Consider the following 13,445-nt stretch of genomic DNA (forward strand, 5'->3'; position numbering starts at 1 on the left):
AATGTTTTTGTCTGTTCAAAGAAAGGTTAAATACTTGGCACACATTTGTTTCTCACTGAATTTTACAGTAGTAAATAAATGTTATAATGTACCATATGGAGATGAGTTAGTAAGAAATCATCTAGTTCCAGAGCCCAGAGATTATAAACAGTAGGTGAAATAGATTTATGACTTACGAAATATGTTGTGACAATATATTTAAATGCATTTTTACATTACTTGCATATTCTCACATTGATTTGTGCAATAGTTCAGTTTTAAAAACTTCCTGTGCATCATGTATTTTATTTGTATTTATTTTCACAAGTATTTGACACTATGGTAGAATAAAAGATGATTGTAAGATAAAAGTGTAAAAATTGCTTGTGTATTCTGAAATGTGTTAGGTTGAAAAAGTAAGATGATTGTGGTGACTATTATTTCTTGTCCACTATATGTTTTTTTTTTGTTTTTTCACCAATAATGTCTTCATATTTAAACCTATTCAATAAAGACATGAAGCATAAAAATGCTAGTTCGTATTCACTGATGTCTTTTAGTCATACATAGAAAGATAGGAACCCAACGAAATATAAATACAATATTTGAAGTCAAAAATACAGATTTTTACAAATAAAAAGTAGCTCTTCATTGGCTGTATTCTTATGCCATCAGCTTTTTAAAATGTATTACCATTTTATTGAAGTGTTTTCGGACATCAAAGTATTAGAAATGTTTTTGTTACAAGTATTTTAAGGCATTTTTTCATAGACAATATATTTAACAATCAAACATTTGTGATGTCAAGGTTAATAGGAAACATGGACGTTTCTAGTTAACAACGATACAGTTTAATGGCAAAAGTTATCTGTGATGAATATTTAGTATTTTAGACCATCATATTTAAAATTAAAAAGGAATTTAGTGAAAATTTCAGATTAGACATGTTTAATTTTTTCCTTAGGTTAGAGGTGAACACTTAACCATGAGTAGAAACTCTGGAGATGAAAAAATATTAGAAAACACAGATAACAAAGAATCATCAGAATGCTTGGGTATTTATTTTCATTGAATGTGTATGTATTTTACATGGTATTTTTTAATATTGAGATAGGTTGATTTTTTTCAAATGACTGTATTATTAAATAGAACTGTGGATAAATTAAAGCCACAATAATTTTTATTTTCATTTAGAAAAATTTCAGTTAAATGTTACTCTGCTCCGTTTTTTAAACACAGTTTTACTTAGCTTGTATGTGAATTGCTTTTTAGCCACTAGAGGGTGCATTTGGATAATTATTTCATAATATTACTGGCCTATTATTTTTAGAGGCCTCTCAGCAATATACATATGATTTTTTGACGACACGAAATTACAGAGATTTATAAGGGTAGTTTTCTTTGTTTTGTTGTGATTTTAATAATGTGTTTATATCTTAGAAATTTGGCCCAGCTCTATTGGGGCACCAGGATTGCAGTAATTGTTAGAGATATTTAATAATTACACTTAACGATATTTTGTTAGCAAAATTATGCGTCTCAAGCATGTCACTTATGGACATTACATGGGTTAGTAAATACTCCTTGAAATATTACTTTAATATTTCATCTTAGTTCTACCACAGTTTAGTAGGTTATAGTCTCATTTAAGATAAGGATCTTTTTTTCCCCAATCCTCTGGTCTAATTTAACATTACCTAACACATGAGAGTATGATCTATTTAAATAGGAAGCTAATAAGTGGTTAGACCAAGTACTGTAAGGTGCACAAAGCTAAAGCTTTGTACTTACCATTGAACAACGCTTTTATGTGCTCTTTCTGGTTATGCAATGATGGGGATCAAGAGAATAAGAAGTGATGAAGTGTCTACCCTCAAGTTGATACAATTCATTTGGAGAAACTGATACCCAAACAGACAATAACAACGTGGGACAAAAATAAGTGATTTATTTTAATGGAACTTTTGTTTATCATGAAGGTACCAACAAAGTGTGGCAGAAATATTAAAGAGGGAGCTTCCTAGAACCATAAATTATACAGCTGACCATGTCCCATTTTTCTTTTCTTCCTTGTGCCAATGCTTGGGAGGAAACCAGAGTATGAACAAGAACTATTTTACCTTTTAGTGGAGAAAGGACAGTTTGCAGTGGAAAGAACGTGTATGTGGTCCATTTGATCTGTAAAATGTGAACTGCTTCCGTAATCCTGAGGACTGAGGAAAAGAGATGTTGAGTAAAAGTTACTGATAACTCCAGCTGTTCAGTCTTACCTCACTTTTTCCTCTCTTTCTTTCTCTGCCCAAATACCTCTACTTCTGTGCCTACTTTGAATTTGCAACAGTGAGGCTGGGGATAGGAGACAGCCAGTAGTGCTGAGTACTATCAAGTACACTTAACAGTGAAATCCTGATTTTTACTCATCAAATAAGAAATCTTAAATTATCATAAAACTGAAAACCTGAGGCGTTAAGATGAATGCCCTTATGTACTGATGGTGGAAATATAAATTGATCATAATTTTTGAAAAGGTCAACTAAATTTACGTTAAAAGCCTTTAAAACATTTGTGCTTCATAACCTAGTAATTTTATTTCTAAGACACACTTAGGGAAATAATCTAAATATAGGAAAATATTTTTGCAAAACATGATAATATTGTATAGTGGTAAAATTGAAGAAATTGGCCATTATAGCAATTTTAAATAAATTTAATGGCATAACAAGTTTGTTTTATTGCTAAGATAAAAATTTTCAAATAATGTTTGTATATAAAATATTCCAATTACATAAAAAAGTGCATAGACAAAAGACTAGAAATATATTTCTCAATATATTGTGCTTATTTCTACCAAAGGATATTTGGTAAGTTATCTTTTATATTTTGTATATTGTCAATTTTTAAAATAAATGCACATTACCATTATAATTTTTAAAAAGCAAAAGGTTTCTGTTTTTCAGAGTTAATCATGTTCATCTGCCAATATTTAATCTGAAACTGCCACCTTTTACATTGTTTTCTAATGTTCACAAATGTCTTGTGATCTAGTTAAGCTAGTTTGTTTTTATAATAGCTGTATTGCTGAAAGTGGTCTATCAATTATAGGTATAATTTTAATGAAATTATTTTTCCTAAATGTCATTCAAGAGGACATTCTATATTTTAAACTTTTAATCTTTTATTTTTTGCTTTCAGTAAGAATTTTGCACATTTTAAAAATTGCAATTTTCAGGATGTGTAAGAAAAATATTTTTCTAATACTGAAATAAGCATGTCTTTGGTATAGAAATCACACCCTATGTGTGATCTTTAACTAAAAAAACTGATCAAGACCTATGATCTAATATGATAAACAAAACTATTCTTTGCCCATCCATCTGTCCCGTTTCATAGCCCCATTCTGGGACTTTAGAATATAGTTCTGTACATATCTCCATATCTACGAAGAATTAAGATGCCATATATGTTCAGAAGTTATATATGGTAGAGAATTAATTGGCTTATCCTTGACACATAATACAAAACACCAAAAGCAATATAAATACAGGACAAGCAAAATAGAGCATTGTCATTAAGGCCAATTAGTAGAAAAACCATCACATCGTTTAAGTTTGATGCATTGGAAACAAAGTAACTTTATAATTATTATGTAAACAGTTTGCAAAGCTCAAAAGGTAACAGCACAGAGCCATAAATTTGATAAGGTACTTTAATGATAGCAATCAGCCAGGCGCGGTGGCTCAAGCCTGTAATCCCAGCACTTTGGGAGGCCGAGACGGGCGGATCACGAGGTCAGGAGATCGAGACCATCCTGGCTAACACGGTGAAACCCCGTCTCTACTAAAAAATACAAAAAACTAGCCGGGCGAGGTGGCGGGCACCTGTAGTCCCAGCCACTTGGGAGGCTGAGGCAAGAGAATGGCTTAAACCAGGGAGGCGGAGCTTGCAGTGAGCTGAGATCTGGCCACTGCGCTCCAGCCTGGGCGACAGAGCGAGACTCTGTCTCAAAAAATAAATAAATAAATAAATAAATAAATAAATAAATAAATAAATAAATAAAGCAATCAAACATAAAAATACCAACTACAAAAAAAAAAAAAAAGAACTGTAAAAGTAGTAACCATAAAAATACGGAGTAATGTATGCATTCTTTCTAGTCTTTCATTTTCCAAAGGAAAGCCTTCTATAAAAATATAAAATTACACACACACACATATATATATATATATATGAAACCTGTCATCAAAGTTCAAATCTCTATAAAGAGAATGTTTTTCCTCAAGTTAGTAAAGTTTGGATTCATACATTTTCTAGAGAAGCAATTACAATCTTCATGCTATATATAGGAAGAAAATTAGCTTTTAATTATGTTTGTTCACTCTTTTATTCAATAAACATTTAGTGACTATTGTGTGACACTGTTTTAGGTGCTAGGGATGTAGAAATAAATTAGAAACAATCATTAGCTCTGGAGAACTAAACCTAATGGAACTGCATCTATCACTGGCAACCTTAAAATTACCTCCCTTTGTACTTAAGTTGAAGCTCAACTTCAAACTCTGACATGCTTGGCATCTTGTTGAAAACAAATAACGATCTACCTAGTTTGCCACTGGTAGCACTTTGACACTATTAACTATCTACTGATGAAATTAACTTTCATAAAGGATTATAAAAAAGTTTAAAGGGCAGAAAATACTAATGGATAAACAAGTACTGGTCAGCAATAAAAATAGCATCAGCTTTTTGCTTTTACAAAAGCCAAGAAAACCAAGAAAAAAATTATTCTGAGTATATACAGAACTGCTGGAAAGAGATCTTTCTATACATGTAGTACATGTGCAAATATCATATATGAGGAAGTATGAGTTATGACACAATCATTAATAACAAAGCACACCAAATCAGTCATCAGGTTTCAAAGAATCATAGCCTTCTTTCCAGAGGTCCCACCAGGTTTTAAGGAAACATGCATTTTCTGTACATTTGAAGACAAGCTCTTCCACTTGAGCTGATACTGCAGATGTGAACTCAAGAAATTGGTTAATGAAAATACTGCAACTCTGATCTGCATCTCCACTTTCTTTTTATTTATTTATTTATTTTATTATACTTTAAGTTCTAGGGTACATGTGCATAACGTTTATATCATGTATAACTCCCCAATGCAATCCCTCCCTCCTCCCCCCTCCCCCTGATAGGCCCCAGTGTGTGATGTTCCCCTTCCCGAGTCCAAGTGATCTCATTGTTCAGTTCCCACCTATGAGTGAGAACATGCGGTGTTTGGTTTTCTCTTCTTGTGATAGTTTGCTAAGAATGATGGTTTCCAGCTGCATCCATGTCCCTACAAAGGACGCAAACTCATCCTTTTTTATGGCTGCATAGTATTCCATGGTGTATATGTGCCACATTTTCTTAATCCAGTCTGTCACAGATGGACATTTGGGTTGATTCCAAGTCTTTGCTATTGTGAATAGTGCCGCAATAAACATACGTGTGCATGTGTCTTTGTAGTAGAGTAATTTATAATCCTTTGGGTATATACCCAGTAGTGGGATGGCTGGGTCATATGGTACATCTAGTTCTAGATCCTTGAGGAATCGCCATACTGTTTTCCATAATGGTTGAACTAGTTTACAATCCCACCAACAGTGTAAAAGTGTTCCTATTTCTCCACATCCTCTCCAGCATCTATTGTTTCCTGACTTCTTAATGATTGCCATTCTAACTGGTGTGAGATGGTATCTCATTGTGGTTTTGATTTGCATTTCTCTGATGGCGAGTGATGACGAGCATTTTTTCATGTGTCTGTTGGCTGTATGGATGTCTTCTTTTGAGAAATGTCTGCATTGCCAAGACAATCCTAGGTCAAAAGGACAAAGCTGGAGGCGTCACACTACCTGACTTCAAACTATACTACAAGGCTACAGTAACCAAAACAGCATGGTACTGGTACCACAACAGAGATATAGACCAATGGAACAGAACAGAGTCCTCAGAAATAATACCACACATCTACAGCCATCTGATCTTTGACAAACCTGACAAAAACAAGAAATGGGGAAAGGATTCCCTATTTAATAAATGGTGCTGGGAAAATTGGCTAGCCATAAGTAGAAAGCTGAAACTGGATCCTTTCCTTACCCCTTATACGAAAATTAATTCAAGATGGATTAGAGACTTAAATGTTAGACCTAATACCATAAAAACCCTAGAAGAAAATCTAGGTAATACCATTCAGGACATAGGCATGGGCAAAGACTTCATGTCTAAAACACCAAAAGCAATGGCAGCAAAAGCAAAAATTGACAAATGGGATCTAATTAAACTAAAGAGCTTCTGCACAGCAAAAGAAACTACCATCAGAGTGAACAGGCAACCTGCAGAATGGGAGAAAATTTTTGCAACCTACTCATCTGACAAAGGGCTAATATCCAGAATCTACAAAGAACTCAAACAAATTTACAAGAAAAAAACAAACAACCCCATCAAAAAGTGGGGAAAGGATATGCATCTCCACTTTCTCCAGCAGGTCTACCATTCGGCCGTTGCTCGTGCTCAGAACTGGCCAGCCCAAACTCACTGGACATGTGGGGAAGATGCTGAAAGGCGTCTGAAGGTGAGGGAGAAAAGGTAGGTTCTGGGGGCTGGTGAAGAAACTCACAACTCCTCAAGATCGGCCACAGGGAAGAGCTAGAAGAGCTCGGAATCCGACCAGCAAGAGAACATTTTAAAACAGGTTTTTTTTTTCTTTCTCTTTTTATCACCTATGATTTTCAGAGTCCAGGTAATACAAGTAAAGTTTTACTATATAAAGCATAGAATAAAAACAGTTGATCTAAATATTTAAGAGGTATTTTGCCATGCTATTGTTGAGCTGGAGTAAATATATATTTACATTTCTGTATATCTACATATGTATGAAATATTTAGATCTGTTTTCATATATTTGCCTACTTAAAGCTTAATTTAAAAAAAGTTTTATTATTTTTCTTCTAATTATTGTCAAGGGGAACATTTTAAGAACTAGAAAGTTTTAAAAATATATATATTTTACTTATCTTCTCAAATGTATAATTCTTATAGGGAAAACTCATATAAACTCTTCAAGAAATATCAGGAACTTTAAATTTTATTTTAAAAGTTAATTCCTTAACTGTGATTCACTTTGGAAACATATTATTCAATTAACTATTAATTTGAAAATTCAAAAATAGGTTTTTCCATATGTCTTACTATCAGTGAAATCAAAATGCATTTGAATAAGCAACTTGTATGCTAGAGCAGCTTTATACCCTCTCTGAGACAGTCTATTCTCATGCCCTTCCCTTTTAGTAAACACTGTCATGTTTCTCCCTCTCATATCACTAGAAAGACTGTTTCTCACTGATGTCATTACCAGAAAGCTATTTTCGAGGAGGAAGAGGTCTTACCACCTATTGGCTCAGGTACCATAATTTAAGTAGAAAACATTGAACAATATAAAACACTGCCCAACTCATATCTCCTAGTGAAAAATTATTTTTATTTGTGATGTATTTCAAATCTAAATTTTGTTTTTATCTGTAATGGGCATTTGTCATCATTATGGCTAACACCTTTTGAAAATCCTATGTTTGGCAAATTTTCCATGGTGAAAATCTCACTGCATCAAAATTGTAGCTAGAATTTATTGTTTTCTATACTTTCTTACACCGAGGGAGTATTCATGTGACTTGGGAACTACTAAACAGGCTTGGATTCTGAAACGAGTAATATGAAATGGACACTGCAGCCTCCATTTCCTAGTGAGGATGGTAGAGTTTAATGGAGAGACACTGAGCTTCTAAGGTAACTGTGGCAGAGCATCAAGAAGTGACACCCTTATTGCAACATGTGGCCTGTTCCCCATGGTAGCACTTTAACTGACTGCCCTCCCCTCCAAGTTTGGAGGCTGTTCAGCCAGAAAGAGTGCCAAGTTTGTGATTATAACTTGGGCATTGTTTCTGCCTGAACAGCCTCCAAACTTGACTATCTGGCTCTCCCAGAGATTCTGTGCATTTCCCAATAGCTTTTAGTTATTATTATTATTTTTTGCTTAAACTGACTAGACTGGGATCTGCTGTTTGCACTCAAAAACTCTTCAATAACCAAATTTGGTATAACTTGTACTTTCCTTTTACAGTGGCTGTAGTAATGGGGGATGTGTTAAAATCATATTTTACTGGAAAGAATATTAAATATACTGAAACAAGACAGCTTCCTTAACCCAATCATAGTGTTAGATAACCACAAACTGAATTTAAGAAGTGTGCTTTGAGTATAATTATATGCATCTTGCAGGATGAATTTGAGGATTATCAGTAACATGTATAAAATCTTTGCCACAATCTGTGACATTTAATAGGCCTCAGTAAATGTTATGAATTATTTATTACATAATGTTAGATATATGTGAGTGTTAGATGTTGATCAAATATTTATTTTATTTAATTCCCACTTGGCACTATTTTAGGTGCAGTGAACAATGCAGTCAAAAATCTCTGTTTTTTTGAATTCACATTCTAATATATGAAGATTGAAAATAAATATGTCAAGCAAGTAAATATGCTTCACATTAAATTCTGACAATGCCATGGAGAAAAAGCATGGGAAAGGGGGTTAGAAGGAAAATGTGAGAGAGGGTGGAAGAGGGTTACAATTTTAGATAGGGTGTTCAGGGATGATTTCATTGAAAAAGTGATATTTGAGCACAGACCTGAAAGAGGGGTGAGCCATTATTGTGTATCTTTTTTTGTTTTCTATACTTGTTTCTTGAATTATTTTCCTTTAACATTTAGTGCTTTCTGTTAGAGTGTTCAATATGATTGATATGTACAAATGTACAAGAGAGGAAAGAGTATTTCATGAAAAGGGTTAAATAAGAGCACAGGCTCTGTGGTGGGAGCCCAGTGCCTCTGGAATGGTGTGTGCGTGGAAAAGAGGAGAAAATTAGTCATGTAACCAGCCAGCCGGATTATGTATGCTTTAGAGGCCATTCATATGACTTTGGCTTACTCAGAGTAAGATGGGAATAGGAGAGTGACCTGATCTGGCTTAAACATATAACCTGAATATACATTTTAGCCCCTAAATTAGTGAGACATAAAAGCAAGAGAAAATAATTGTCTCCCATTCCTCCCTAAAGTGGTATTGATCAAATTAAGTATTCTTAGCACTCAGTTTTAAGAAAAGTATTACATGGTATATTGTAGAGTTGAAGCAAACTGAGACTTTCCTCCCTCACCTGAGTGTAAAACAAAATGATCAATTTCCGTAATAGTGCCCTCCTGTCCTCTAATCTCTCATCCTTAGTCCCAGTCATTAGAAATAAAGCCCTATTTGTTATTGACTCAACTACTTTGTCTTGCTTAGGATGCAAAGATTAGTCATTAATTCTGGTTTCTTATTATAGTATCTAATGTTCATAAATTTACTTGTCATTGTCATTTCCTCATTCATCAATGTAAAATAATCTCAATAGAACTTTCATATACAAGGGACAGAGATCCTTTCAGTTACCTTGAGAAAAAGAGCTTGACAGAAGGTGCATATGGATAAAAACTGGTCCTGAGAAAGGTCCTGAGACCATTAGGTCCTGAGAAAGCTCCAAGGACTAGTATATCTGTGGACCTCTATGCCTCTCGTAGTTCATCTGTCCATTCTCTGTTGTCTTCTTCACTGTGGTGTATCTTTTTTACTTTCCTTTTCTTTCAGCTTGCCAGTGCCCAACTTAATTAAACCTTGCAACTTCTTCTCCTTTTCATTGTGATTTGGAGCAAATTCATGTGAGATTGTGGTTGTAATTCCTGGCATAGAGCACGTCAATCACCACATCTTTTCAAGCTGCATGACATATATAATAGGTTATTAGCCAGCCTGTTAATTAGTTGCACTTAGGGGAGTTGCCTTATTCTCTCTTCCCTTTAGTTGGGACAGAGGAATGAGTTCACATGATTAAAGAACATGGCCACTTAGAATGCATGTGCAGAATATTAATAAAATTAAAAGAAAAGTAATAGTGCAGAATCCTTTTCAGGTCATGTTGACATTACAAGGAATGATGGACATATTTCAATAACAAGTATTTGTTTACATTTTAAGAGTCAAACTAGAAAATCTGAAATTTGCTTGAAGTGGAAATGTAGAAATGTATCATAACTCTCTATAACTATTAATTTAGTGCTGAATTTCTTAACAGCAGTAGAGTGACAAACCCCTGAGAAATATGTATCTAAACCTCCTGATGAGGGGGCAATGGGTTATTTTAAAAGGCAAATTCAATATATCTATTATTTTTATAATACAAACATCAGAAAGTAAGTTTACACAATCTTGGCTGGGGGGCTATGCAGAAGATAAATTAAGAATTTTAAAAGTGAGATTTCATAAAGTTCTGTGTTCACAGAGGCAAGATTTCTATTTTGCAGATGTCATTACTGTCTGTAGAAAATATCACTCCATAAACAGCTAGAACTAATAAGTGAGTTTAATAATCCTGTATCCATAGGATATAAGAACAATATACAAAAGTAAGTCATTATTATATATCAGCTATGAATTCTGAATTTGAATATTATAATACCATTTGTAGAAGCAGACATGTGCATACAAACCCAAATAAATAGTCATGCGTATATCTAATGAAATAGGTATAGAATGTGTATGATGAAAACTATAAAACACTAAGGAAAGAATTCAAAGAAAAACTAAATAGAGAAATACACCATGTTCCTTAATCCCAAGGAATAACAGAGTACAAATGCCATTTCTCCCCCAATTTAATCTATAGTCTCCGTGCAATCTCTGCTGATATTTCAACAAGCTTTTTTTTACTGATTTGATAGACTGATTATAAAATGTATATAGAAAGGCAAAGCAACTAGAATAGGCAAAACAACTTTGAAAAATAAAAGCTGGAGGACTCGAATGACCTAATTTCTAGAAATGTTATAAAGCCATAGTAATCAAAACTATGGTATTGGAGAAAGGATACATAGATCATCAGAACAGAGCAGAGCATCCATAAATATGCACACATAAATATAATCTACCAAAATTTACAATAGTGCAAAGACAATTCATTTGAGAAAGTAGTCTTTTCAACAAATGGTGATGAAACAATTGGATGTCCATATGCATAAAATGAAACTTGATACACATTTTATGTCTCGTACAAAAATAAGTCATGAACCTAAATGTAAAACATAAAACTACAACTTCTAGAGCAATGCTTTCAAGTGGGAGTAACTTTTGTCTCCCAGAGACAATGTATAGAGACGGTTTTGACTGTCAGTACTTGGGGGAAGAGATCACTGGCATCTAGTGGGTGCAGACCAGGGATACCATGGAATATCCCACAATGCACAGCACAGTCACTGTCACACACACAAAAATGCCACTTTCTAGTCTGGATAAATATACCATGGTTATGTAAGTAACCCTTTTTAGAGGAACAGAAACTTGGTAAAGGGTGTATGGGAATGCTTTGTACTCCCTTTGCAACTCTTCAGGGCAATAGACTATACTTCAAAGTCTAACATTTAATAATTTCCTAATTTATTTCTGTGAAGCCATCATGTACTGTAGCAGATGTATTCTGCTTTGATGTCTTGCAAAATCACTTTGATTCTTCAGTTAAATTTATTAAATGTGTAAATATTACCAGTCATGTATTATATGTTAAAAATTTGAGACCAATAAAATATTTTCAAATGTGTCCTCTTTGAAAAAGCTTTCCTGTTTCATCTAACCTAAAATACTACCTTTCTCCACCAATCTTTCTGATGTTCTCCCCATGGAACTTTTTTCTGACTGTTTTTCCTTTTCTAAGGTATATGCTCCATGAAGGCAGGAACGTTGTTGTACCTCCAGGGCCAGAACTGGCACACCAGAGATGGATGCTATTTGTTGAGTGAATGAATTATATGTTTTTTGTTGCGTCTTCCCAATAAGTGGTCTTTATTTAAACCTTGCAGCTTCAGTAAACCCCTATTTGGCTGTGAACAGATTAGTCTCAATCCTAGTATTTAATTTACCCCGAGGGAAAGTAACACCTCTCTGTTAAGCAGCAAGATGCATTAGTCTTTACATTAAGATTTTTCATGGCAAAAAAAAAAAAAAAAAAAAAATCCATTCTTTTTCTTCCCTTTCTTCAGCTCTGGGGATGCCAGGCAAGAAGGAGATGATGGGGTAGATAATGGTTACTTTGTAATTTTCTGGAAGATCATGCTGGTTCTACTACAAGACTTTTACCTCACTTGATTGGATGCTCTTCAAGCTGAACTCCTTCCATTTGTGATAGTATTTGGACCATTTCCAGAATATGTTATAAGGTTTTCTTTCCAATTAAATTTTTCGGTTAAAGTTCTCATTTGAATCAGATGATTTCAAATATAAGAAAATTTGTTATAAGCCTTGAAGATAGAAATTGGCAAACATATATCCCCCTTCCAGAGGTAACAGGCGGTAGGTTATTAAGAGTTACTTGTTGAGCTGAGCAGTGGAGGCACACATGAAGGAATGATCAGTTTTGCCTGGGACAGCTTCAGAAAGAATGAAACACTTAGATTGAAGAAAAAGAATAAATCAGTAATCAACAATAAACAACTAAATTTTAATGTTGCCACTTACCTTAACTTTCTTCGTGTAAAATATGAATATGAAATTAGCTCACTTTTAGAACAGTATCTTAAGTAACAATGACCTCTCCCCCATTTAGAAAATTGTTGCCTTATATAGAAAAATGCACTTCATTCTTACCACTTTTTATGTGAAGGATGCAAAGCAAACCCCAGATTATTCCCAAGACAAAATGATGATTTAGCACCTTTCTCAAATATTAACTTTATGGGTCTATGACTGCATGTATTTTTATATTTAGACATAAAAAACTTTTAGAATTTGTAATTATCATTACACCTACTTATTTCATTGTCTTGTCCTACAATATTTCCATAGATTCTATTATTTGGTCAGAATCAAAGCTAAAAGATGTTTCACAACAAATGAAATTTACAAATCAAGGAAAATTCTGCCATATAATCCAGAATGCACCCAGAATGCATGGTGATTTTGAGTACATAAAGTTGTTGGGCCATATTGTCCTAAATTAGTTATGTTTTGTGGTCCTATCATACCCATCTTTAAGTAAATTATATTTTATTGTAGAAATGTGTTTTCTAGATGATTTAAATGGGTATTAATAACAGAATGGCACAATGCAGTTCCTGTAGACTTGCTAACTACCGTATGTCTAGCTTTTCCCCTTAGGAGCTGAAGGGAAGACAAAGATCATAATTATTTTAGGGTAGATAAAGCATTTCAAATGAACAGATTATTTAAATTGTATTTAAGATAAAATACTAAGATGAATCTGGTCAAACAATAATGAATGATGCAGGCTTAAGTGCTATGAACAACTAAGGGAACATATATTAATACTATCTAGA

This window comes from Trachypithecus francoisi, unplaced genomic scaffold (genome assembly GCF_009764315.1).
Source record: "Trachypithecus francoisi isolate TF-2019V2 unplaced genomic scaffold, Tfra_2.0 Lachesis_group7, whole genome shotgun sequence".
Lineage (NCBI taxonomy): Eukaryota > Metazoa > Chordata > Mammalia > Primates > Cercopithecidae > Trachypithecus > Trachypithecus francoisi.